General features: G+C 36.3%; 1 pseudogene; it reads right to left on the reverse strand.

The window, feature by feature from the left end:
• Positions 1 to 20,762: 20,762 nt before the first annotated feature.
• Positions 20,763 to 20,965, reverse strand: LOC118149390 (small nucleolar RNA U3; annotated as a pseudogene).
• Positions 20,966 to 27,395: the final 6,430 nt, after the last annotated feature.

Genomic DNA, 27,395 nt, shown 5'->3' on the forward strand with positions numbered 1-27,395 from the left:
ATTTCATTTTTTCTGTGTTATTTGTGCCTAAAAAAATGCAGCATTTACGTAACTGAGTGTATTTCTCTATCTTGTAACAGATATACAATTTATAAATACCAAGTTTATAAAGAGATAACCTTAAGTTTTAGTTTTGCAAACCTAAATCCATAAACTACAGAGAAGTGTACCCTTAAATTCATTCTGTAGGTTCCATCACTTTATAGGAATTTCTCTATTTCATTGATTCCATAATTTAAAAATTCTAGGGTCCTTAGAGCTCATTTAGTGTAGTGTTTATAAGCTTTTTTTGTTATCCCATTTTTCACTTGTATAAAACAAAATAAATTATATTAAGATTATGCTTAGCAGGATAGAGTAAATACTGAACAGTATGATTTTGCTAGGCTGAATTGGCTTAAGGGTCACAAACCAATGTAATAAACTGTTTTTTTGATCCCTCAAGGACTAATTTCTGTCTGCATGGGAGTGATGTAGCTTTCATTGAGAATGCACCATCTAGTTCAGAATTTTCATTCTACAAAGGAAGAAATGGAGCTTTCACAGGAAAGCAAGAATAGGCGCACCGCAACTAGATATCAGGAGCAAAGTATAGGACACGGTGTTCTCATGTCGGAATTCTTCCCCAACTCTGCTCTACTTCCTGATCCTGAGACTGAGGGGCAGATCTCAATGGGCATCATATGCCAAGATGGGCTCTGAACTCCTCTGTTAGCAGCCACCCTCCACATGAACATGTATGGGGTGGGACAGGCACAGTGAGCCCTTATTTCCAGCCTGCTTTTCATCCATAGACTTGCCAAGTAAAGAAGACTTTGTGAGCAGCAGGCTCTGGACCGACATCGGTCAGGTTCAGATCGCTACTCACTTTGAAGCTCAGAACCAGTGGCCATTTTACTATGGGTTTCTCAGACAAAGAATTTGAGAAATCAATATCTATCGCTGACAGCAAGAGTAGTTCTGGGAACCAATTGCCTGCCCACTCGCAGAATAAGCACTCAGAGAAGCCATGTTTCTAATTTTTAAAAAATGCAATGAGTTTTCTTTGCTACAGGGCTTACCATTGAAAGCATCTCCTCCTTTAGAGAACTTGACTGAGTGGATTTTACCAGTGGCATCCCTCAGAATCAGAGCTGAGTAGAGGTAAACTGGTGCAGAAGCGTTTCCTGTGTCTCTGTTTCTGCCTGCAGGGATTCCAGTATGTTCTTAGGATGAAGTACTTAGAACTGAAAAGCAAAGCAGGTAGCATTTCTGAGGCATGATAAACAAGGCAGGTACCTAACGTCTTATGGTTATGGCTGAGAATTATCATGTAGAGTGGTGGGGTGTTGAAATAAACTATTTACATGTTAGGCTCAGTAATTTATTTATATGTTATTGCTGTTCTGCAACTCACATGTTTAACATCAAATAACTTTGAACAGCCCATATACAAATTTCATAAAATGAAAATTTTGCAAAGCAACCTTAAGATTTTTCATTTGCTATCTGGTAGCAGTAGCTCCAGGGTACTGAAACAGTGAGAGCTTCTGTCCCTGCCTAGCATACTGGTCACTAGATGCTGGTGGGCAGAAGGAGGTCTTGCCCCTTGCCTGAGTGTAAGGATATTAAGGACTTGCATTCACCTATACTGGGATAAAGGAAGAAAGACAAAGCAAACAGAAGAGAGGAGAGTACTCATCTTCTGATCTTTGAGGTTCTGTTAATGATGTCATCTGTGCAGGTTTTGGAAATTCGGCTGGGCAAGAGTTGCCTATACTGTCCTAAGCAAGATGAAAACTTGATTTTACTTACATACCAGTTAAGAAAGAATGGCTGAGTTGTGCTTCCAGTTTAATAATCAGTATTTTCCTTTCTGGAGGATTTTCTCTCATAGTACTAAGGAACTCTTCTTTACCCTCTGATTTTCCATATAAAATATTTTTTAATGATGTTCCACTTAATATATATTGTGAGCAATCTGCTTGCTTGTTAAACTCCTGTGACTTCATTTTCTAAATTGCATGTCTGTTTTAAAGATGCTGGTAGAAAGAAGTGTACTCCTTGGATGTCTAGAATCCTCTCTCACACTCCTCATGATCCTTGCAGCTGATGTGCTAATTTATTGATTCCCTCATCCCCCAGGTGGCCATCATGCATGGCAGGGGAAGTCAGAGAATTCGAGCCGTTTTCTTACAGGTTCATATGTGTCTTATAGGTTTTATCATTGTCTCTGTGCTTTATGATCTGTGAAAGGCTTGGAAGCCCTGGCCTAGACCATTATGGCTACACATTTTTCTGCTACCATAAAAGTTTAAGGATAGCAGTTCTGTTTGTCTCAAGAAAAAATTTGCTGGTCACAAGTAGGATGGTGGGGCCAAGGATGATGACTGTATTTATTGTCTTTCATGAATACAATCTTGTGCTGGAAAAAAAAATTATTATTTGAGATAGGAGCTTGCTGTGTCACCCAGGCTGGAGTACTGTGGTGATCACAGCTCACTGCAGCCTTGACCTTTCAGGCTCAATGATCCTCCCAACCTCAGCCTCCTCAGTAACTGGGACTACAGGTGTGCATCACCACACCCAGCTAATTTTTAATATTTTTGTAAAGACAGGATCTCCCTATGTTGCCCAGGCTGGTCTCAATCTCCTGAGCTCAAGTGATCCTCCTGCCTCAGCCTCCCAAAGTGCTGGGATTGTAGGTGTGAGTTACCACACCCAGCCTGGAAAATTTACATGCAAGGTTTAAGGCAATCCCTATCAACTGTGTGAAGCATATATGATTATAATTATGTTAACATAGAAAATAGAGGTTCTAGGTGTTTGATTCTTTTGTTGCTCAAATCAACCCAACTAGTAGAGAGAAGAAAATTAGCTGAAACCCAATTCTGCCAGCCTTCTAAAGACCATACTCAAGAACCAAACAAGCAGTAGTTGGATAAAGGTATCTGCCAAGGCCCTTCACCCGCTCCATCTGATTGCAAACTCTGTGAGGGTCAGGCTGGGGCTAAGTACTTTGGGAATCTCCCAGGATACATAGGGCGTCTGGTAATGAGTGGTATGATTGGAAAGAGAATATAAACTTCAAAATTTTGTTTTCTTAAAAAAGCAAAATCAATAAGCATAGAGTAGAATTTATAGGCCAGAAAACAACAGTGATTATTTTACACAGCACAAAAATTATCTAAAATTAGTTATTAGTACATTTAAAAATAGATTTCAATTAATTGTAAAACACAATTAATTTGTAAATTCAGGGGAAGGTATTTCATAAAATAAGGTGCAACTGTGTTTCTACCTTTCGTCTTTGGAAGATTGACTGAGGTCTAAACTCGCGTTCCATATATATGGTGTAAATCAAGATGCAAAGAGGACAGCTGTTAGAACCCAGTGCAACATAAGAAATAGACTCCACTCTGCGGCAAGGTGAAACTCTACGTAGGGCCTCTGGCTGAGAATTTGAAGCCCAGAAGCAAAAAGGACTGAAATCTAAAACAATGGGGAAAATGCACAGGAAAAATGTACGTGTTCAATTAAAAACCAGAAAACCTGGAACAATACTTAACCTCTGGATAAGTCCATTCTAAAACAAATGAGGAAGAAGTAGAACCTTGAAGAGTATACATCAAAAGTATACTTTTTTATTGAGAGAAACCTAAGACATAGTATTACTGTTGATTGCGGTGCCAGAATTCATAGTTAGAATCTAGAGGAAAAAGCGGAAGTCAAGTTAGAAATGTGTCTACACAGTCCTAACCTTTGAAAGGGTTATCTCAGGTGAAATACTCTGTTCTTCTTTTTTCTACTCGTAGAGTAGAAAAGTGGTGCTAGGTAGACCACTAGTCACCTGGAAGTATTTTCTGAGGTTGAAGTCAATCTTGATTTTTCTTTTCTGCATGCCAGCGTGTACACATACTCTACACACACACACACACACACACACACACACACACACACACAGAGAGACATTGACAAAGAGCAACAACTTCTCACATTCACATTACCTGATATTTTAGGATAGCTATTCAGGAAGCTCCAATTTGATCGAAAATCAGGCAAGAGTGAACATAATCACTCAACATTCTCCTGAAGGCCAGAGCAACAGCAGTGGGAGATTTTATGCTAATAGCACCCATAATCCCATGCTAATTTATTTTATCAAATTAAAGCAAATGCTGCTTTTTGACCCCAGGGACCTTCCATTATTTCTCTGGGTCCCCACAGTAAGCTAGAATCCATTTAGTAGAAGAGTTTGCCAAGAATATAAATTAATAAAACAGGATTAAAAGGAGACATGGTTATAACTGATTCCTTAATCCCAGTGAATAATTAATGATTGTAATTCATGACTTGGCTGAATTCTTCTTGTATGTGAATAATAAATAGCTTTAAAATAAACTTTCAGTGAAAACCAACTGAAGCAAACTTCTGGCTACTGAAGCTTTTCTTGAAGGCATCAGTGTTACTCAGGCAGAATCTGAAGAGGCCTTCTAGGTCTTCATGCTTTTCAGTTCATATTTCAGGGTGGAAGATTAATTCCACTATCCACAAAAATCTCCTATACTTCATTATAAAAATATATATTTTGAAGTTTTACAACCATTATAAGGTAGAAGCCTAGTATTAGATTTAGGTTCTAGTTCAACAAAAGTAATTATTAATCATAATATAACGGTGTCCAGAAACTCAAGTCCAAGGTTGACTCTCTCTCATACACTTATTCAAAATTACTTAGAGGCAACTGGGTTCAAACACTAGTCTGAAAACTAAAGAAAAGCAATGTGTTAAAAAAAGACAACTCTGGCCCTTACTTCAGCAACAAAATGTAATCTGTCTGACATTCTTATAATGGTACGAATAAACTCAAGCAAAGTAGATTGTTTCTAGGATGGCTGCATAATTTTGCCCATTACGGAATACCATTTGTATAAAGCAACTGTCTGAGTCTTGGTTACCAAGCAGTGTTGTTTCTTCCATTGGTTGCCCATTGCTCCAGAATATTGCCTTGCTCTTTTCCCTGGGTATTTGTTAGCTATATGTAACATCAAAGGGACAAATAGAATGTCACATGAGATTGATTCATGAGCACGTTCTCATTTTTCCAGTGCATACCACCTGTTTCTTGTGTCCTCAAACCTTCTAATATATACTGTAGTTCTACAAAGAGAAAACTACATTGAAATGTTCTGTACTGTTCTCAAAAACTATTTGTAACACCTGTTTTCTGCCATAAATAATGTAAGCTACCTACCCACAAACACGATTTTTAAAAAATCAGTATAATTTCCTAATTGCAATATATAAAGAAAAAAATCAAAGAAAATTAATATGTAATAATGCATTATGTACTTTGATATAGAAATGCGTAGGAATGCTAAACTAGAAGTCATAATTAAGCCATTGAAGCTGCATCTATATGGAGATTTGCTGTGAATATGACAGCTACGGATATAAACTGTAACATGTGTGGTGTGTGGAATACTTGATACCATGAGCAGTTTTTCCTGCCATGATGTAATTTTCCAAAATGGTTACCAGATTATGTAAAGTTTCAAGCAAAATGAAGCAAACTCTTTCCTCAATGGACATAGACGTTATCATCCTAGAAATCTCAGTGTATACTAAAATCATACAAAAACATATAATATTTTACATGTAACATATGGTTTTAAAACTCTAACTAAGGCAGATTTTTTTCCCCCACATGAATGTAATGTAGGACACAGGATTTTCATTCTTTACTGTGCCACAGATTCAGGTCCCTACTCACTACATGTCAGTCATTCTCCACATTCATTGTGACAACCAAAAAGCTCCCACACATTTATGAAACGCCCTCTGGAAAGCAGTGGCATCAGTATCATCCTCTATTAATGGTAACTAGTGGAGATATTTGTAGCTAATCTATTTGGGAATTTGCAAAGAAGAAAGATTTTCTTTGAAAAATTTGATCAAAGACTTAACATTTGCAATTGAAGAATCAAATGTGTTATTATTTCCATATTTGAGCTAGTATTATGGCCAGATTTAGGGTGTGATGAACAAAAGAAATTGGGTCTTCGAAGAGTTCAGTTTAGCTGCCATTTTCTTCTATTTTTCACAATGTACCACATCTGAATTAAAGAATGGGAATATTGGCCTTTTACAAACTTTCAGGAAAGGAACGATTTATTTATGGATTGATTTGTCAAATATTTATGGAGACTGCTTTGTTTGTGATGCTGTAGAAGATTAAAGTAAAACAGGTGCTTCCTACTCTCATGGGATTTAGCTTATGGGAAGATAAAGTAGACATAAAATGTATTTTAAAAAAATCTGCTGCTTCTATACAAATGTCATGATTTAAAAAAAATTGTATTTAATTATTTAATTTAGAGACAGGGTGTGTTATTTTGTTCACACGCTGCTATGAAGAAATACCTGAGACTGGGTAATTTATAAATAAAAAAAGTTTAATTGACTCACAGTTCCACATGGCTGAGGAGGCCTCAGAAAACTTATAATCATGGTGGAAGGCACCTCTTCACAGGGTAGTAGGAGAGAGAATGAGTGCAAGCAGGGGACACTTATAAAACCATCAGAGCTCATGAGACTCACTCATTATCACAAGAACAGCATGGGGGAAGCTGCTTCTGTGATCCAGTTACCTCCACCTTGTCCTACCCTTGATATGTGGGGATTATGGAGATTACAATTCAAGGTGAGATTTGGGTGGGGACACAGAGCCATACCATATCACTGGGTCTCACTGTGTCACCCAGGCTGGAGTACAGGGACACGATCACAACTCACTGCAACATCAAACTCCTGAGCAAACGATCCCCCCACTTCAGCCTCCTGAGTAGGTGGGAGTACAGATGCATGCCACCATGCCCAGCTATTTTTTAAACTTTTTTTGCAGGGGTGGGATCTTGCTTTTTGTTGCCCAGGCAAGTTTCCAATTCCTAGCTTTAAACATTTCTCCCACCTTGTGCTAGGATTTAAGGCATCGGCCACCATATCTGGCCTAAAATTTCACAAATTTTAATATGAATCCAAGCCAAACAGCAGTTGCTATTAACTATTTTCCAAATAAAATGGTTCATGAACAAGAATTTTGTACCTAAATTTTCATCCTCTTGTTCCATGTATACATTGTATAGAAAAGCTGAGAACTGATTTCAGCATTTGCAGATGCCCAAATGGGGTCCTTATCTATATAAATAATTTGATTTTATAGTGTATTTTATAAAATATATGTACCCATGCAAGGTACAGTGATTTGTTAATGAAGTTTTAGGATAATGAGCAGAAAAGAGGTAATTAAATATTTATTTTCCAATGAATGCATGAGAAGATTACCTGTATAATCCAGGTACCATATTTTCCTATTTGTGTCTAAGGCCAATCTCTTCATATTATTTATTGCCAAATGCACCATTCTTGAGTCATTTCATATTTCACCATGAGAAAAACCTGAGAAATATGAATCTTTGCTGTTTCTATTGACAAAATCTAGGTCTTCTTGTGTGTACACTTCCCAATGCCATTCGTTGAATGCTAGTGACCTCATTATTTATGATGCTGCATCACCAGTTGTGCCACCTGTGAATACTGTCCTCCAGTGACTCTCCCTCACTGATGGTGACCGTAAATGCAAACCTCACTCAGGACATGGAAGAAAATGTGTGTAATAATTTTTTTAAGTTTGCTATTTAGAATTGTGTAACATAAAACGTATTTACAACCATGTCTTCTCTTGCACACTTTTGGCAGACATCACTGCATTTTTAGAAGGTACTCTCTTTCAATATTGACTCTACCTCCACTTTCTACCCATCACCATCAATGTGAAGAATAGATGAGAAGAAAAAAAAATGTGGCATATTTGCTTATTAAATGTCCACCACTTGTGCAGTGGGGTATACTGAATAATAACCTCAAAATATTGCAAGGTTCTAATTCCTGAGACCTGTCAATGGCACCTTACATGCCAAAAGAAACTTGGCAGATATGATTCAGTTATGAATTTCAAGATAAGGATATTGTCCTTATCTTGAAGGGAATATTGGCCTTTTGCAAACTTTCAGGATATTATCCTGGTTTATCAAGGTAGGCCCAAAATGTAATCATAAGTGTTCTTATAAGAAGAGGCAAAGGGAGATTTGACACAGAAAAGAAGGTTACAATGTGGCCAAAGAGGCAAAGACTGGATGAGGTGGCCGCAAACAAAGGAATTCTGACCACCAGCAGCAGCACAAAAGTGAAAGAAGATTTCTCCCCTACAGCTTCTGTAGGCAGTGTGGGCCTGCTGAGACCTTGATTTCCACCTAGTGAAACTGATTTTGGACTTCTGGCCTCCAGAACTGTGAGAGATCAAATTTCTGTTGTTCCATGCCATCAATCAAGTTTGTGGTAACTTGTTATAGCAGTCAAAGACAATACTTTCAGTGGGCTTAAGACAGACCCAGAAGAGCAGATCATTACTTCATCGATTTGAGGCAAGGTAATGCAATGATTAGAAGGATTCATTAGAATTATAGATCAACTGTCTTGAAATCTTTCAGAGAATGTATGTGCAATCACCCACAGAGTATTTCCTGGTACATAGCAAAAATACTGCAGAGGTCGTGCTAGTGGTCATGGGCACATGGAATAAAAGACATCTACCATCATCTTCTCCCTGTGGCTCTGGAGATTAGAGGCAGCGCTGCTGCCAGAACACAAAGGGGCCAAGGCTGATGCAAGTACCTTCACATGCAGTTAAAGCCCAATGGTCAGAGTGAGGCAGGACATATAGTCGAGGAAGAAATTATGACCTTAGGACATGGCAACCGTGGTGACCGGAGTAAGCCCAAGCGTTCACACTGTAGTGCAGGTCATTCAAGCAAAGCTGTCTCCAGTAGGAAATTTCCACTATAGACAGCATGCACATTTTGATTTTACCTGTCCTCAGACTGACTCTTTGCTCATGAAAATGGTAAAAAACACACCCCTGGGTGGAGATTTAAGATGCTAATGAGACATGCAATGTATGAGCAAGCATGTATAGCTACTGTGCATGTGCACGCAGAGGACCACCAAGAACATGCTTACTAGTCGCACCTTTTCCCACCACCTTATGAATAATGCAGCACTCCCATAAAGGGGATTTCCCCATAAGGAGATCCTCCCTAGTGCAAGTCTTTGCTGTCTCATCCTTACGAGCAGCCTGCTCTGAATTCTCGCTCTCTCAGGGTGTACTTTTTATTCTGCACCTAAGTTTCAAAATAGACTTTTTCTTTGGCAGTAAAGTACTTCATGCTCCATCTCCTTTGTTGTGTGTCTCTAGTTTAAAGTCTTTGAAACTAAAAAGACCAAAACCATGGTCTCACAACAGCCATCAACAACAGATGAACAACTGGTAGCCCAGATCCTTGAGCTCATCTTGTTTCCCATGTGAGTGAACTGATCTTGTTTCCTGCGTGAGTGAGCACCACCCAAAAATCAGTGTGTCGACACCATTCTAGAAACCGAATCCTGTACAATTCTGCACAATACACATTTGCCAGAGAGAATGACCCAGGCCATTCTCCTGAAATGAGTTCCAGACAGGGTGCCCTAATACAGTCCCCCAAACATGTGTCCTGGAGCTTCTCGAGTTATCCAGCCAATGCAACATGCAGAGTAAAGGGTTAGAGGGTACCCCAAATGGAAGAAAAGGGGTCCAGAACTCATTTGGTTTCTTGTCTGAATTTGGAGCACCTTGTGTGGGAGCACTGATGGCCCCAGTTAGTCTCAGGCACTGAAAGTGGACCTGGAAATTTTTGAGGTTGACACATCAAAACTTCAGAGATCAGGCCCCTGAGGTGCAGGGTTCAGGGAAGGCACTCCGCTTATGTCTAAGGATATAGAAGAATTCATCAGTATCCTAAAGAAGTAAAGTATACTGCTGTGGGGAAATATATATTTTAAATTTCTAGTGGAACTTCCAGTCTTTCCATTTCAAGAAAATTGAAAATGAATGTGCCCACAGCATGATTCCTTTAGAACAGCCTAATTCAATTTGAATCTTCAGTCTGTGGATTAGTGTTAATTACTTAGGGTTTAATAAAATTTGAATAGTTAGAATTTAGAGCTTCTTAGAGGTTTTTATATATTGCAACAACAAATTAACTTCTAATCCTAATTATTTAACTATTTGTTGAGAGTATGTTGCATGTAGAATACTATGTTAATTTTTTTTATTAGAACAAATAAATTATCAAACCCAAACCTTGCTTTCAGTAGACTTATAATCTATGTAGCAAAAGTAAGAGGGGGAAAGACTAATGAAATATATAGAAGACCAATTTATAATCTTGACTACAAAAGGTATTATTTCATGACTCAATGTAAATTAGAATACAATTAATTTGTGTGTGTACTGAAATAGTTTATCAAGTCAATTAGTCAAAATATAAAATTCCCAAAAAGTGTATTCAATATTTCTAGTCTGTTAGTTAATATTGGTTTTAAATTAGCTGGAACCTTGGGATAGCCTGGAAGCAAAACTCAACATAGATTTAATCAATAAATCTATCAATTATATTTTTTAAAAGCAGCAATTAAATCCACGTAACAATCATGCAAAAAGAAGCTGATGAACTCTTCCAGCATGCGGAAACTTGCAATTGCCAGCTTCCCTCTCTCCCAGGAAAGTTCTCTCTATCTTAAAACTGCCAAATACAGGAAGTAACCACTCAGTAAATTTTTTATTTTATACACTCAAAAAGAAATGGGCTCTGAGTATCCTCCTTTACCTGGGAGATAAGACACTGATCATTTTGCTGACTCTCAGTTGGAAGGAAGCCAGGGTAATAATGGCTATCTGAGGATCTTCAAAGATTTAATCTTGGAGATGAGTTCTTTGCAGGGCTCAATTCCTTTTGCTTTGCCAACCTGTCTGCTTTCTGAAATGGCCATTAAAGGTACCTGACAGAGGTGTGCACCCCCTGAAAGCCAAATTATGGGACTACATTTCTGCAGAGCTCAGCTACACTCACTGGAGGAGGCTACAGTGCTGCATAGAATCAACAGCTGTGCTTCCTGGGTCCCGGCAACCAAGCCCAGACTTTGTGCTGACTGAGCCCAGGCATCTGCACGGCAAATATGCACACGCTGTGGAGGATGTGTGGGAGGGTGGAGGAACAGAGGGAGCAGGAAAAGTAAATCTGGAAGCCGAGCTCCAGTTGAGAGAATTCATTCGTCATTCATTCATGTGCTAATCATTCATTCATCAAAGGTTTCTGAGTGTCTGCTGTATGAAAAACAATGTTCAATACAAGGAGAAACAACACAAAGGCTCTCCCCTTATGAGATAACATTCTGTGGGGAAAAAAATACAATAAGCAAATTTAAAACTATAATATGAAGGCGTGACAAGTGCTATGAGGAGAAATGTGGGACAGTTAGAGTGAGGCTAAGCTGCTATAGTAAAGAAATGCAAGACAAACTGAGTGACTTAGAGTTTGATCGAAGTTTGTTTCTTGCTTGATCACTTGAGGTGGGTATTCTAGGTTTGGGGACAGCTTGCTCTATGTGGTCATTCATAGATTTCATTTCCTTGTGTTGTGTCACTGCAGAATTCCACAGGGCCATGTTGTTATCTTCATGATTGTGACACGGTGGCTTTCTTGAAGAAGGAGGTTCATGTGGTTTTAACAGACTTGATGGGAGGGAAAGTGAGAAGCTTGGGAACACATCATGACCAAAACCACATTGTAGGTTTTGATAAGATTTTGGAATGAACTCTCTGTGGGAATGGTATAAAAGGAGAAAGAATCGTGAAGGGAAACAAGAGAGAGGACCTTGAAGTGATGTTGGCTAGAGCCAGAGCACAGGCGGAGTAGGAGAGAGGTGTAAAAATGTGCAACACCTTTCTCCATGTAAAATTCATTGACCCCGTGGCCATCAAATGGAGAGAAGTCCATTTTATGATCCTACCTTCCAACTTTGGATACCATGGGCTTTCCAAGAAAAAAGATTTTACTTCTTCGGGTTTATGCTATCATTATCAAGAACAAGTATTGAAATAGTCTTTTAACTGCCACCATCGTTCAAGAAAAAGATTACTGAAAGTACTTTAGCCTGCGGTATTTACAGCAATTCCTCCGACTACTTAACATTTTATTTATACTAATGAAAAAGCACTTAAATTCATTTGTATAGGTTGCTGTTTCTCAGAGATGGAGAATAATGACTATGTACTATAAATATATGAAAATGACTTATTTCATTATTCTTCCAATAGTTGTTCCTGATAACAGGAATTTAAAATGCAGACTCAAATTTTGCTTAATGCGCTAAAGACGTGACAATTTATGTAGCTTTTCCCTGCTAATGAATGCTTTTCCCAATTGTTACCTAAGCAGTTTGTAAGTGGACAATTAAAATTTTAATGTTTCTCCTAAATATAGGACATAACATTAAAATAGAGAACTCTTCCTACTTTTCACTTTAACAAGATTCAAAAATCAGACCTTCAAGAAATAAATTTCCCTGCTACATTATCCTTTCATTGCAGCCACTACGGAAAAATGCCAATCCTGACTTAACTTAGTTATTTACCTTATTTGATTATGTATCCAAGATGCTAAGTGCCACTAGAAAAAAAAAAAAATTAAAAGACTTACAGATTGGAAACATTTCTGGATCTTCAGCCATGGCCAGCAATTCTAGTATAGTTTCCTGATTAATTTTCTTACTTGGTCTACACCTGCTTTGTTGTTTCCAATCTTCTCCCTGCCCTTTAAACATTTCAGCCTCAGCAAAGACCCCATTACTAGCATACAGGATCCCTATACTTACTGACACCAAATTTACTTTTTTTTTTTAAAAACAGTTCTGCTCTTGTTACCCAGGCTGGAGTGCAATGGCTCAATCTCGGTTCACAGCAACCTCCACCTTTTGGGTTCAAGCAATTCTCCTGCCTCAGCCTCCCGAGTAGCTGGGACTACAGGCCAACGTGCCCAGCTAATTTTTTTTTTGTATTTTCAGTAGAGACAGGGTTTCACCATGTTGACCAGGATGGTCTCGATCTCTTGACCTCGTGATCCACCCGCCTCAGCCTCCCAAAGTGCTGGGATTACAGGCGTGAGCCACCGCACCCGGCCCAAATTTACTAATCTATACACATTTCTTCCACTCTTTTTTCTCTTTCCTTCTTGTTAGGGTAGAAGGTCCTGTTTTTCACCGAAGCCAAATGCTTACCTGTGCCCTGGGTCCCATCTTCTCTAGCATCCTTAGGAATTTTATTCATTGATCAGTGCCTCTATTTTCAATAGCGTCAACTTTTCCTTTTCTGCTGGCTCTTTTCTATTAGCCTTTGTTTCTCTCATTTTAATATTCCATCCTTTTGCATTTCTACAGGTTTTATTGCTGTCCCTGCTTCCTTAATTTCCTTTTATTTCTACTTTAGTTCCATTGGGGAGACTGCTAGTCTGGCTTCTGCCTTCACTACTCCATTGACACTGTCTTACTTAAGGTCACCAGTGAAAGCTTGTTGCTAAATCGAATGGGTACATTTTGCAGACATCTTTTAAGTTGTCTAGAGTTTTGACACAATACGATTCTCAGAATGGTGGCTCTCAGAACGGTGGCATCATCACCTCAAAATGCAGAATTTCAGGTCCCACATCAGACCTACTAAATCAGAATCTCAACAAGCAGAATCTCAAGGAATTGTGTTTTAACTGTAAAGTAATTATAAATGGTGTTTTCTTTTGCATGCTTTAGTTTGGTAACTACTAATGTAGATAAAGGGTGTGTAACAGTTCTTCCAAATTTCACACACATGATTCAACTTTGTTCTTTCAACTCCAGGCACCAGTCATAGGACTAGACATTCCCATCGCCTGTGAAATTTTTTCCTGGAGAAGAATATAGTTGATGGGTAAGGGATGTTAGTTTCCCCTTCTTGACCCTGTAGTTTATCATGCCAGGGAAAGGTTTATGTCTACTGTAGTGAAAAATAGTTAGATTGGGTCACCGACATCTGTCAAAGGGAACTTAGGTACCAACCACAGCAATTCTGAAACAAATAAAGATTCATACCTCCACGGTATTTCTCTCTTTTATTTCTTATTTTTGAAGCAGAACCTGAAATCGTTTAATAAAAGGAAGGAAATAGTTCTACTCTTTACCAGGTCTCAAAGCCTCTGGCATCAGCAATAGGCATTGTTCTACGTGAGTTGTTGGCAAAAATGAAGCTGTAAGGAATGAAGCAAACTCTGCTGTCTAGGAAGAAAAATAATTTATTTAAATGATATTGGAGGCTCAAGAAATAGGAGGGAGGGCTGACCAATCAGGCTTGAGCTCATGTTTCAGAAATGTCACCCATAATCATGTTGCAGAGTGGTCTGATGAGATCACTGGTTCTGCAGCTCCTGAACACTGATGCTACAGTTAGCAGACCCGCCACTGCTCTGTCACAAAGCCGACTGTGAGAAAAGTTGGCTCAAAGCTTCTGCTACCACCTTCACCAGAACATAGATTCCTCATGGTTTTATTCCTTCATGTAGCTCGCTTCTCAATCAGAATCTCCAGCAGATGTTCTCCTCCCACTTTAACATGTTATTTAGAAACTTTCAAATCTAGAGAGAAGTTCAACGAATAATATCATTTATAATATTCTCCAGCAGGTGCTTTTGGTAGGTGGCATTTGGATCCCATACTTGTACTCTAGTTGCAAAGCAAGCCAGAAAAATATAGTTTCTAGTAATAATCACCGAGCCTAATCATTTTGACTCAATAAATTTATCATTCTTAAAGTTGTATAGTTCGATAATACTTAGGAAAGCAACCACTTCTGTGGTCAGGTCTGATTATCTAAATACGAACACATTCAATATGGCTTTGACTTCTTTTTCAAGGCAAAATAATCATTCTCTTTAGGAAACTTTTCATACAATGTTTTCAGCCTTCATTTTTCTTTACCTTTCTGCACCATTTGATATCATCTTGTATTGTTTAACGTTTCTCTTCCCTGTAAGATGGAAACTCCATGAAAGCGCAAAGTGATTCTGAGAGACGTCTCAAAAGTAGACTCTGTTTCATCTCTAGTGCTTGGCAGCTAGGAAAGCCTGAGGAATATATGCTGAATGATTTCATATGTGAATGAAGAATAGGCTAATGGGTAGGTTTCAAAATACAAATACAATTCCTAACTTGCATTTTCCCATTTATAAATTTTATTTTTTTTTTATTTTTTTGAGATACAATTTATGAATTTATTACTAGTTCTTCTACCTTAGTAAATTGCATAGAAATTCCACAAACTGATTGATATCAATATTTGAGGCAAGGAGACTTTGAAGATGAAAGATATTTTTTGAAGTGTAGATAAATACTGTTGAGAGTGTTCTGTTTGGCTTGTATCCCCATTTATGTTAAAGAAACTGGGGGTGTTTTTCAGTTTAAAAAAGATGAAATCTAGAGGGTTAGGTAACTGGTCCAAAAACAAATGTAGAAATACTGAAACTAAAAATCAAGTTGTTTAGGTATCCGTCTATAATTACTTTTCTACTACATAATGCTGCTCTTCAATTTTTTACTGTATGAAGAAATAAAGATTTTTCAATATGGTATCTAAATATAAAATCAAATATGTAACTTATCCAGAGGATAACATCATCACAACAGGGAAAGAGCCCTAAGTGAGTACAGAAAGTCTCATAACACCTAGGGATTATGCTGCACAATTCTCCCAAGCAAGAATTCTAGCTGCGGCATCCATTACGCATTTGAATACACATAGCCTGCTCTTAGATCTGCCACTTTCTAATTGTATTTCCTTTCACATTGATTTTCTGCAACTTCAGCCACCTCACTTGTTAGACAAGGCTAAAAATATTTACCCTGATTACTGAATAAAGAAACTGTGAGCATATAATAAGCCTGTATATGTGAGCATTCTTTGAAAAAGCCAATTAGTATAAATACATGGCATCTTAGGAGAGATTTTTTTGAAAGCCTCATTATACAAAAAGGTAACTTCAAGAAGAATCCCTCTCTGGATAAGTCAAAAGTCCTATACGTGATTAATTTCAATTCTAGGAAATACTGCTCTAAATATTATGTACCTGTATTCCCAAGTTCTGGGCCATGAGGCTTTTGTTCATTTTCTTTCACTTGATTTTCTGATTTGTCTCTCTGACCATAATGCTAGTGTCCAACAGTACAGATGTGTCTCCTCTGTTCTTCAGACAGACTTGCCTGGGAGTTTCAAAGAAGTGTAGGACCATATCCTAGGGGTTAAATGGTTTATAAGTGGTCTAGTAAATTCTGATGGTTGTCAGAAAATTTCTGCAACAGTATTTTAAGATCCATTTGTATGAATGAGAAAGTAGAAACTGTGAGAGGATCCCTAACTAGCTCACTGCTGTGAGTGGGAGAGCAAATACCAGAGCCTATATCTCTCTGACTCCAATTTCTGCTCTTCAGGGAAACAGGGAGTTCAAAACAGGAAAAGGAATAAAAGCTGAGCAAAACCAAGGCTAAGAGCCAACTGGGAGAAGAAATAGAGTTCTAAGATTTTAAAAGGGTACTTAAATTCTGTATTTAAAAAGGAAGAAGAGATGGAGAAGCAATTTCAGGGAGTTGACGAAAAGAGAAAACAGTTTCTAGATCTCTTATCTTGAGGATTTGGAGAGTTGTTAGTAAATGTTATCCTTTTAATTTGAGAATAAATCAGCATCGCCTTGGCAGCACAGCTGTCACTATCAGCAAGAGAATAACACAAGATCAGATTTAGCAAAGAACTTTGGAAAAAGACAATTGTTCCCATCCTTCCAATCCTATAGAAGGATCAAGTTTGTAAAGGGTGGCAAATTAGGGGCTGATATGATTCATTTTAATGTGTCAACTTAACTGCACTAAGGGATTTCCAGATAGCTGGTAAAACATGTGTCTGTGATAGGGTTACTGGGAGATATTAGCATTTGAGTCAATAGACAGAGTAAGGACGATCAGCCTCATCAATGTGTGTGGGTGTAATTTAATCTCTTGAGAACCTGAGTAGAACAAAAGTGTGGACGGTGAGCAAATTTGCTCTCTGTTCAAGCTGGGACATCCATCTTTGCCCACCCTCAGATTCTGGCGCATCTGGTTCTCAGGACTTCAAGTTTGAACTAGAATTATACCGTCTTCTTTCCTGGGCCACTAGTTGGAGATGGCAGATCATGGACATCCTCATAACAAATTGTGTGAGTCAATCCTCATAAAAAATCTCTTTATCTAAATCTATCCTATGGGCTCTATTTCTCTGGAGAACCCTGACTGATACAGAGGTGTCGTGATTTAGTTAGTAAACTGACTCTAGGCATTATTTGAAGTTATAGAAACAAAGTTGTTTTACCGGCCACAACATTCACTATTCATCCTGATTCATTCTAATTTTAATAAATATTATTTAGGATATCATAACCTGTGGAGAAAACACAGACAGTAGGATGAGCTGTTCTTTTTCTTTTTTAGCTTCATCTTACAAATTACTTTTATTGGTAAGTAATGCTTTACCATGTTATAATGTGCTTTCATGTTAGGATTTTCAGATATTACATGAAAGATACCGACACTAAAAAATATTTGTTGTTTATCTGAAATTCAGATTTCACTGGTTGGCCTATATTTTATCTGGTACTCCTATCTCATTTCCATTGTTTTCACTTGAGGTCCACAGTAACCTTGTCGTGGTGAAGAATTATAATAATTTTCAAATAAATAAGCTGAGAATCAAACCTTTTAAGTGACTTTTCAAAATTCTCTTAAATCCCTAGATACACAGTGAGATGTATTATTACAACTAATGTAACTCTGAAACTGTTCTGCAGACTGGGTGAGAGAAATACAAAGACAGAGGCAAAGGGACAGAGAATAATAGGGAAATTTAAAAACATGTCTGACGTTGGAGATCTCACCAGTAGGGCTGGACTATATGTTTCCAAACAAACAAACACACATGTTGAACATAGATCTGATTTAGGTGAAATAAATAATCAAGCCATCTGGTTTGTGATCAGGACATGAGAGCAGGAATGCCCCCAATGAAAATGGTGTCACTGGATGTTATAAAAGTAGCAAAGGGAACTTTTGTTCTTTCTTTTGTCTTTCAGAGAAGATCAGAATATCAGCCATGGCTGTGAGTGAAGTGATGGGGTCTAGCTTTTAGAGAGGAGGAACAGAAAATGAGGTAAGTGCAAAATACAGTCATGGCACAGAGGAGGGAATATTTGAACCGGGTTTCAGAGGTGGAAGGAAGGTATCAGTCATTCAGGGGAAAAGAATATTAAAGGAAGAGATTTGATTTTCTCTTTTCACCAGAATTCCCAGATAGATTTAAAATTAATTGTACAAAAAATAAGAAAACTAAAATAGAAGAAAATACAAATGTACATTGAATTGGGGTTCTCCAGAGAAACAGAACCAGAAGGTTATTTATTTATTTATGTTGAAGAATTGGTTCAGGCAATTATAGAGGCTGAGAAATCTCAAAATCTGCAGTCAGCAAGCTGGAGACCCAGGAGACTTAAGGGTATAGCTCCAGTCTAAGTCTGAAGGCAAGAGAAGACCTATATTCCAGCTTGAAGACAGTCAGAAAGAAAGAACAACTTCTTACTCGACCATTTGTTCTATTCAGGCTTTCAGAGGATTGGGTGAGAATGCTAACATTGGAAAGGGTAATCTGCTTTACTCAAATGTTAATTTCATTCAGAAACAAACTAGCAGATAGACCCAAAATCGTGTTTAATCAAATATCTGGGCACCCCATGGCTAGTCAAGCTGACACACAAAGGTAATCATCACATACATTAAACTCATTTGAAATGGCCATGAACTTTCTAAGCATAAATTCAATGAAAGAAAACTCAGAACATATTTCAACCACATAAAAATACAATCTTTTTTGTATGTTTATGTGGTTGAAGTAGTGTTCTCCAAACACCATAAAAAACATAAATATTAATTGTCAAATGTGGAAAAATGCAATATATATGGCAAAGCATAGATATCTTCACTATATAAATTTTATAAAACATCAGGAAAAACACAGATACCTCAATAGAAAACAAGAAAGAAAGTTAACTTATAGAAAAAGAAGTTCAAATATGATTTCCCACAGTAGAAATAAATGAAACATGAGTTAAACACAAATTTTGTCAATTTGGCAAATTTTAATGGCATCATTATTAGTGTTAGTAAGATTATAAACAAAGTTCTATGCCGCACGTGCCACGTGTGGGAGTTAATTTTGTACAGTTTGTTAAATTAGCAATTTGTCCTCTTAGGTTCAATTCAAGTTTAAAATTTTTGTTAAAAAATTCAGAGAAATATGTAAAATAATGAAAATTAAAACACCCAAAATGTCTGACAACACAGGATCTGTTAAGTAAGCCAGTTACCTCTAAGAGAAAAGAATATTAGATAACTCTTGCAAGATGTATTTTGGTAACTATTTACTGCATGGGAAAAGTCTCCAGAGAAACAATTAAGTAGAAAAACAGAGGGGAAAAAACTATATTTTTGTAAAAGACACACACAGAAACACAACAAAGCACTGAAAGGACCTCACTGAAACAAGAGTAAGTTTACGAGGGATTTTAATATTCTTCCATATATTCTATATTTTTAACTTTTATAATCATGAATTTAATATTTTGAAGTTTAACTTTTAAATAAAGTCAATATGCATACTGAAAAATGAACAAATCACAAATGAACAGCTGGGTGAAATTTTATAAACTTGAACACATTCTTGTAACTACTCCCCAGACAAAGAAATAGCTCACTATTTGCATTCTCCCGGTATCTATCTTGGGATAGCTATTTTTACTTACTTTTACCTGATTCTGAAGTCTGTGTAAGTGGAACACATAGTATCTCACTCATTATGTTTGACTTCTTTTGCTTTAGTTTTTGCTTGTGAGGTTCATTCTTCTTGTGGGCAGCAGTATTTTGTTTTGTCTCTCATTATTATATAATGTTCCTTGCATAAATATACCACTATTAATTTATTTTTTTCCATTATTGATAGGGGTTTTGGCTATATTTTTCAATGTGTCTTTTGGGTGAACATAAATACACAATTTTTTTTTGACATATACCTTGAAGTGAATTTACTGGTGTATCAATCCATTTGCACACTACTAAAAAGAACTGCCTGAGACTGGGTAATTTACAAAGGAAAGAGGTTTAATTTATGACTCAAAGTTTAGCATGGCTGGGGAGGCCTCAGGAAACTTACAATCATGGCAGAAGGTGAAAGGTAGCAAGGCAACTTTCTCACAAGGCGGAAGGAAGGAGAAGTGCCAAGCAAAGGGGGAAGAGGCCCTTATAAAACTATCAGATCCTGTGAGAACTATCATGAAAACAGCATGTGGGAAACTGTCCTCATGATTCAATTACCTCCCATCTACTCCACTGTTCTCTCTCTTGGCATGTGGGGATTCTCAGGATTACAATTCAAGATGAGATTTGGGTGGGGATACAAAGCTTAACTACATCAACTGGATTGTTGCCATTTGTCTGTTTAGGTTTATTAGATACTACCAAACCATTTTCCAAAGTGGTTGCACCAATTTTTACCCTTGCTGGTAGTGTATAAAATGTCTAATGGCTCCATATTCCCACCAACTTCAGTAATGTCTGTTGATTTCTTTGTTTTGTTTTGTTCAGTTAAGCAATTCTGGTGGGTGTGTATTGAAGTTATTGTGATTTTAATTGACGTCTAATAGAATTAAGCACCTTTTCATATATTATTGGTCTTTTTTCCTCTTTTAAGAAATACCGCCCAGATTGCATTCTCTTCCTCTTCCTCTCCCAAAGAAAGAGAAAAATTATCAGCAATGGCAAATGGCAGTTGCAGCAAAGCAATGCCAAGAGCCAGCTTCATGCTCAGGAGAGAACAATATTGTGCCTCCTCATGGTTTTCCAGTTTTTAGGCATTCAGAGAAACTTCTCTCATAATGATCCCTGAAAGAATAGTCTTTGGATATCTACTATTGGAATTCCTCTGTTTTTATTCTATTAATATGTAGTAATTACTTATATATACAGGTTATGAATCCTATATTAAATATCTTTATTGCAAATATCTTCTTCTAGGTAGTTTTCTTCTTGGCTCATAGTGATGCTTTATTTGTGTTATTATTATTGTAGTAAGAACACTTGATATGCATAATAGAGTTAACTATAGGCACAATGTTGTACAGCAGATCTATAAATTTAATCATATTTTATAACAAAAATTTTATATTAATTGAACGCTTTGTATTCCCCTTCATTCATTCTCTAACAATCAGCCTTCTACTCTGTGTTTCTGTGAATTTAACTATTTTAGATATTTAATATAAAAGGAATCATGTAGTGTTTGTTCTTCTCTTGAGACAGGCAGGCTGGCTGGTTTCCTAATTTAATGTAGTTTAGAGAAAAAGAACAAAAGCCCTGTAGTCAAGCTGTAGCTTACCTAACTTTGAGCCAATTAGCAGCAAAAGACCGAAGGCACTATTTACCACAGGTTTCTGTCTTAAGCAGAGGAACTGCCTGGCCAAGATCCTCAGGGTATTTCAGGCACCGTTAGACTTAAACTTCACCTTACAGTGGTCTCATTTCAATGTTAAAAATTACGTGCAATGGTGGAGATTTAAAATGATAATGTAAGGTGCTATGTATGAAGAAGCATGTAAAGCTACTCTTCAAGTGCTAGAGAAAGCCCTCCTGTACATACATGATGAAATTCTTTCCCATAGAAAGGTCCTATAAAACTAACCCACATACTTCCCTTGAGGAGCAACCCACACTTGTTCTTTGGTGGTGCTGGCTTCCTTGTTGTGCACAAGCTCAATAAACTTTCACTTTCTCTTTGCTGCTATGTCTGGTGATCTCCCTTGATTTCTATCCTGGGAGATTTCAAAAACCAAGAGGGTGGTGCTGATAATAATACTGTGACTGGCTTATTTTGCTTAGCATAATGTCCTTAAGGTTCGTTCATGTTGTCACATATGGCTGAGTTTCCTTTTTTAAAGGCTGAACAATATTCTGCTATATATATCAGAATGGTTAAAGAAAATGTGATATATATTTATAGCTCACATTTTCTTTGTATATATATGATTATATATATGATTATATATATATATGATTATATATATATATATATATATATATATATATATATATCACATTTTCTTTAAACATTCTGATGTCCCATTACAATATACATGTGACATTTATCCATTAATGGACATTTCAATTTGCCATCTACTAAATATATTCAGAAATTTTGATCAAGATCAGAAAGTGTGTGCAGACAAATATGGTGCAGGTTTACCATCTTTACAGTATTGATCTTCTAGTTAACAAACATGGTATATCTCTCAAGTTAATTACGTCTTCTTTGATAGCTGTCAAAAATGCTTCATATTTTTTGTGTGTCGTTGTTTTGTGCATCTTTTGTTTAATTAATTGCTAATATTTTGTTCAAAGTCACTATAAATGGTATTATTTAAATTTTGTTTTCCAATTTTTGTTGATATATTGAATTATAATTAATCTTTGCATATTGATATTAACCTTGCTAAACTCAGTTAACTAGTTATAATAGTTTAGCTAAGATTTTTTAAATTTACAACTAACCAAGTTGTCCACGTTAATGATATTTTTATTTCTTTCATTCTAATTTTGACCCACTTTATTATTTTTTTCTTTATGTACTATCTGGGACTGCAGGACAAAGTTAAATAAAAGTAGTATTTGTAGACATTTATGTTTCATATTATGGTTTTTAAAAACATAATCATGAGATATCAGTGTACATTTTTTTTCTGGTAAAGTCTTTGTTAGATTTTGGTAGTAGGGTTATGCTGACCTCATTTCTTAAAGGCGGGAGGTATTCTCACTTTTCTATTCTTAGGATTTGACATATATATGATAGGAAATTTTCTATTTTGTAGAATAGTCTCAGAATGCAAAAATAAGATTGTCATTGTTTCTTTCTCAAGTATTTGAAGAATTCACAATTGAAAGATTTTTGGGCCCAGAGGTTTCATTTTGAAAAACATTTTAATTACATATACAATCTATTTGATAAAAACCAAAATTTTAAAATTGTTTACTCTTTTGTCAGTCCTAAGACATCGTATTTTTCAATAGAAATTTGTACATTTTTACACTATCTCCTTTTACTTTTTCATGTCTATAAAATCTTCAGTGATGTTTTTCATTTCTGACATTAATAATCTGTATTTTTCCTCTGATTTATGCTTGCTTATGCTTTTTCCTTTTTGTTCATATTTATAAAAATAAACTTTTGGCTTTGCTTTTTTTAAATGCTATTAATCTTTGCTTATGTCTTGATTTTTTTCCCTTCTGCTTCCTTTGGCTTTAATTTGCTCTTCATTTTTGAATTTCTTGGCATGAAAAAGGTATTATTGATTTTCAGCTCTTCTACTTTTTTGAAGTATATCAATTTTAAGCTATATAAATTTCTTTAGCCATTGCTTAGCTGAATCTCAGAAATATTGATATATATTTTTATTTCACTGTAGTTACATTTGCTACACCAGCATTGGTATGGTATATTGTAGTAACTATTTCATGTGAACTTAATGATAATGCGTATTTTGGATTTTTGTTGTTGGATACAATGTTTTATATATATCTACTAGGTCAAACATTTTAATCATATTGTTCAATTATTCCCTATTCTTTGTGTGTTCATTCTATTATTAATTAGAGCTAGGTTAAGTTTTTTCTCCACCAGTTTGCACTTGCCTATCTCCTTTTAAGTCTCTTAATTTTTGCTATATAATTAAGAATATACAAATTTATACTATGTCTTCCTAAGAAATTGAATATTTTATCATTGTGAAAGGGCTCTGTGTATTGTAATGCTTCCTGATTAAAAGCTATTTTGACTGATTTAGACTGGCAAAATCAGCTTCTTTTGTTGAGAGTATGTGTGATATCTACCTTTAAAAAGACATTGTACTTGCATTAGTCCTTTGTCTTCATAATTAAGATGTGGTTCTTCCAAGTAAAATATAGTGGCTTTATTTCTTTTCTAATCTGAAAATCATTGTTTCATGAATGGACAGTTTAGCCCATTAACATTATGTGTTTACTCGTTTGTCATTTGGTTGCGTGGGTCTTATTTTTTATTTTTTGTACCATTTGTTCTTTGTTATTCCCTTTACATTAATTACTTTGTATTATCCTATTTTTGCCTCTATTAGTTTTGTCTTTTAAGTAAAACAGTTCATCCATATTTAGATTTATATCCACTATCTTAAAATTTGTATTATTGTCCATTTTTTTCATTTGTTCTGCTTCTTTTTATTTGACTTTTTTTAGAATTAACACATTTTAAAATTGTTCTATTTCTCCTTTTATTAGGCAGTTAGTTATATATTATTTTAAAAGCCATCCTTTACATTACAACATACATGTGACATACAATCTAATGAGTCAGTAATCTTGCTATCACCTTGATATGGCTAGCACATTGAACATTTTAATTACATTCAAGCTGTCCCTGCTTTTGCGTTACTGTCGCCAAGCATTTTAACTTTGAATGTATTTAATTTAATAAAACATTATTCCTATTATTTTAGTTGATTTTCATTTAGACTTGCCCAAATATTTATTTTTTCATTTGCTCTTTATTGTTTCCTCTTTCTGTGTTTCTTTCTGGGATCAATTTTCTTCTGTTCAAATGGATTTCTTCATTATGCTTTTCAGTGTAGATTTACTGGTGACAAATTTTCTGTTTTGTTTTAATGGATGTTCTTTTATTCTGACTTCACTCTTAAAGGATATTTTTACTGGTATAAAATTCTAGCTTGGCAGCCTTGTTTCTCCCTGCCACTGCTCCAATATTTTAAAGGTATCACTGCCTTGTTTTCTGGCTTCAATCATTTATGTTGAGAAAGCAGCTCTATCTATTCTTTGCTCCTTGATGCAGTGTATTTTTTTCTCTTCTGCTTTTTAGATTTCTCCTTTGTCACTGAAGTTCAGATGTTTCATTATGATGTGCCTATATGTGATTTTCTTTGTATTTTATAGATTTATAGATTGTAGTGCTTATTGAATCTGACTTATATTTTTGTTTGAAAAAAATATTATTTTAACATTTTACCTACTCTATTTTTGTCTTTATCGTTTTTGAATTTACAATTAAACTTGTGCTGTATCTTTTTATCAGTTCCCGTGTTTCCATGTCTGTTATACTTTACGATTTTCTCCCCCTTCTTTTTTTTGTATTTGGATGTTTGCTTCTTATCTGTACTCTGGTTCACTTGTCTTCTCTTTAATCGTTTGTAGTTATTGTTCTAATTCACTATATGTCTGTTAATTTTTATTAAATGCCAGACATTCTATATGAAAAATATTTTATAGGTGCTTTGTTATGTCATGCTTCAAAGAGGTTTCACTCTATCCTTTGATATCAAGGGTAGGGGCAGGTTATGTATTCCAATCAGGAGTGAGCTGACTGATGTTAGAGTTTAGTTTTTGTAAGCCTCCCCCTACTGTTGTATGCCCTTTATTCCTGGGATGTAGTTCTCTAGTGATCCCAACTGAAAGCTAGTATGTTTCCTAGAGCCTTTATAATTGGCAAATTCAGAAAGCTAATTTGTGTCACCTTAGTGCTGTGAGATTGCTGAAATCTCAACTCGGGTTTTCAGCTCCCTTTTGTTGGTTTCTTAGTTTAAGCATTAGTTAATGTCTCCAGGGTAAAAATCAGTTCAAAGTTCCATGATCAGTTGTCTATACCTGCCTTCCTCTGGAATCTTGGCATGCTCAATTCTTGGTACATTTAAAAGCCCAAATTCTGAATTTTGTGTTCGCAGCCCCACGAGGCTGCCAAAAGATCTGCTAAACCACTGTTTTCTTCTTGGATCTCTGCTCAATTTCTTGTGTAGCTCTTCAGTGCCTTGCTACCTACAGCTAATTAATTATCACATACTTCAAGGAGAAAACCAGTTAACAGAATGTTGGATTCCCTCAATGAGTGTTCCTTTCTCTAAGGATTCTGGTCTCTTGAGTCCTGACTGCATCAGAAGCTCTCTGATGTTTTCACACATGCATATGTTATATTTCTTTCCATTTTTAAAGGTGTTTTCAGTGGGAGTGTTGCTTTCTATGAGCTATTTTGTCAAAGTTGAAGGCAAAAGTCTCACATTAAAGTTACTTTAAAATTGGTCCTTGTACTAACTGAAGTACACAACAAATACTTTAGGAAAATAGAACAACTTAAGCCAGAATAATACCAGGAATCACTGGTAAAGAGAAATAAAGTTATTAGGAGCAGCCAGAGGTACTAAGAGAAAAGAAACAAATCTCTGAAGATCTTCTATCTTACAGTTTAGCCTGGAAGTTGTTTATTTATTAGAAAGAAAGCTTGGAACCTCCTGTTTGTCAAAGAGGGCCCTTGTGTAGTTAAATAAACCTTAAAGAAAGTAAGTCTATAAAAATGAAGATTACCTTTGCTAAATCTCCAAGAGAAAACTGTGCTAAGGGTAGAGGAAAAGACTCTACTTGTTCACTGTGGCTGTTTTGGATGCTCAGGGCTTTACCTTCCCTTCTACTGGGTCTAGTAGACATTATATTAATTGCAGCTTTGTCTCAGGGTACATTCTGAAGCATCTTACAATTAAGGACTATATTCACATCTGTTAAAGTGCCTCTTGGGTGAAACCCATCTGCTCTTCTCCTCCCTTTCTTATAAGCCATTCAAAAGGCAGAATGAAGAAGAGGATCTATAATCTAGCCTCTCTGTCTTCTGTATGTCTATGAACTATATCCATTAGAATGACGGAATCAATGAGCAATTAGAGAGACATGCAGGAATTTGAACTTTTTTTGCACCGATGGCTATTTAGAGGCTGGTTAACAGGAGGTCCTTATAGGTGATGGAGCTTGTTTTTTTTCTAAACTGTTGGAGGCAAGCATATGAGATTGGAGTTTGGGTTATACTTTAAGACATTTGACTTACTCCTAATGAGTGTTGAGATTTTCTAGAATACTTATAATTAAATATAAGGGTAAAAATATTGACTAAAGAAAAATTCATGTTACTGGAATGTAATTTGGCCAGTGAGAGTTGTCTGATACACATCCCCGCAAAGAAGGGAACAAAATAACAAATAACTATATTTTGACATGAGTAACTGAGAAAGTAAGCTGGAGAACATCAGGGCAGTAGTGAAATTCCTGAGGAGCATGGAAACTCAGGATAGCACCATAGAGAGGGAAACAACTCACCCTGTCTCTGCCATTCTGTCTCCCCAACTGGGATCAGCTCAGAGCCAAGGGGCCCTTCTTGTGGGGGAAAGGTAGACTAGAGACCATTGGGAGTCACTATTATCACTAGATACAAGTGGCTATTGCTGCAAGAGGATCCCCAGTTCTTATAGGCCAAA

This window comes from Callithrix jacchus, chromosome 18 (assembly GCF_049354715.1).
Source record: "Callithrix jacchus isolate 240 chromosome 18, calJac240_pri, whole genome shotgun sequence".
NCBI lineage: Eukaryota > Metazoa > Chordata > Mammalia > Primates > Cebidae > Callithrix > Callithrix jacchus.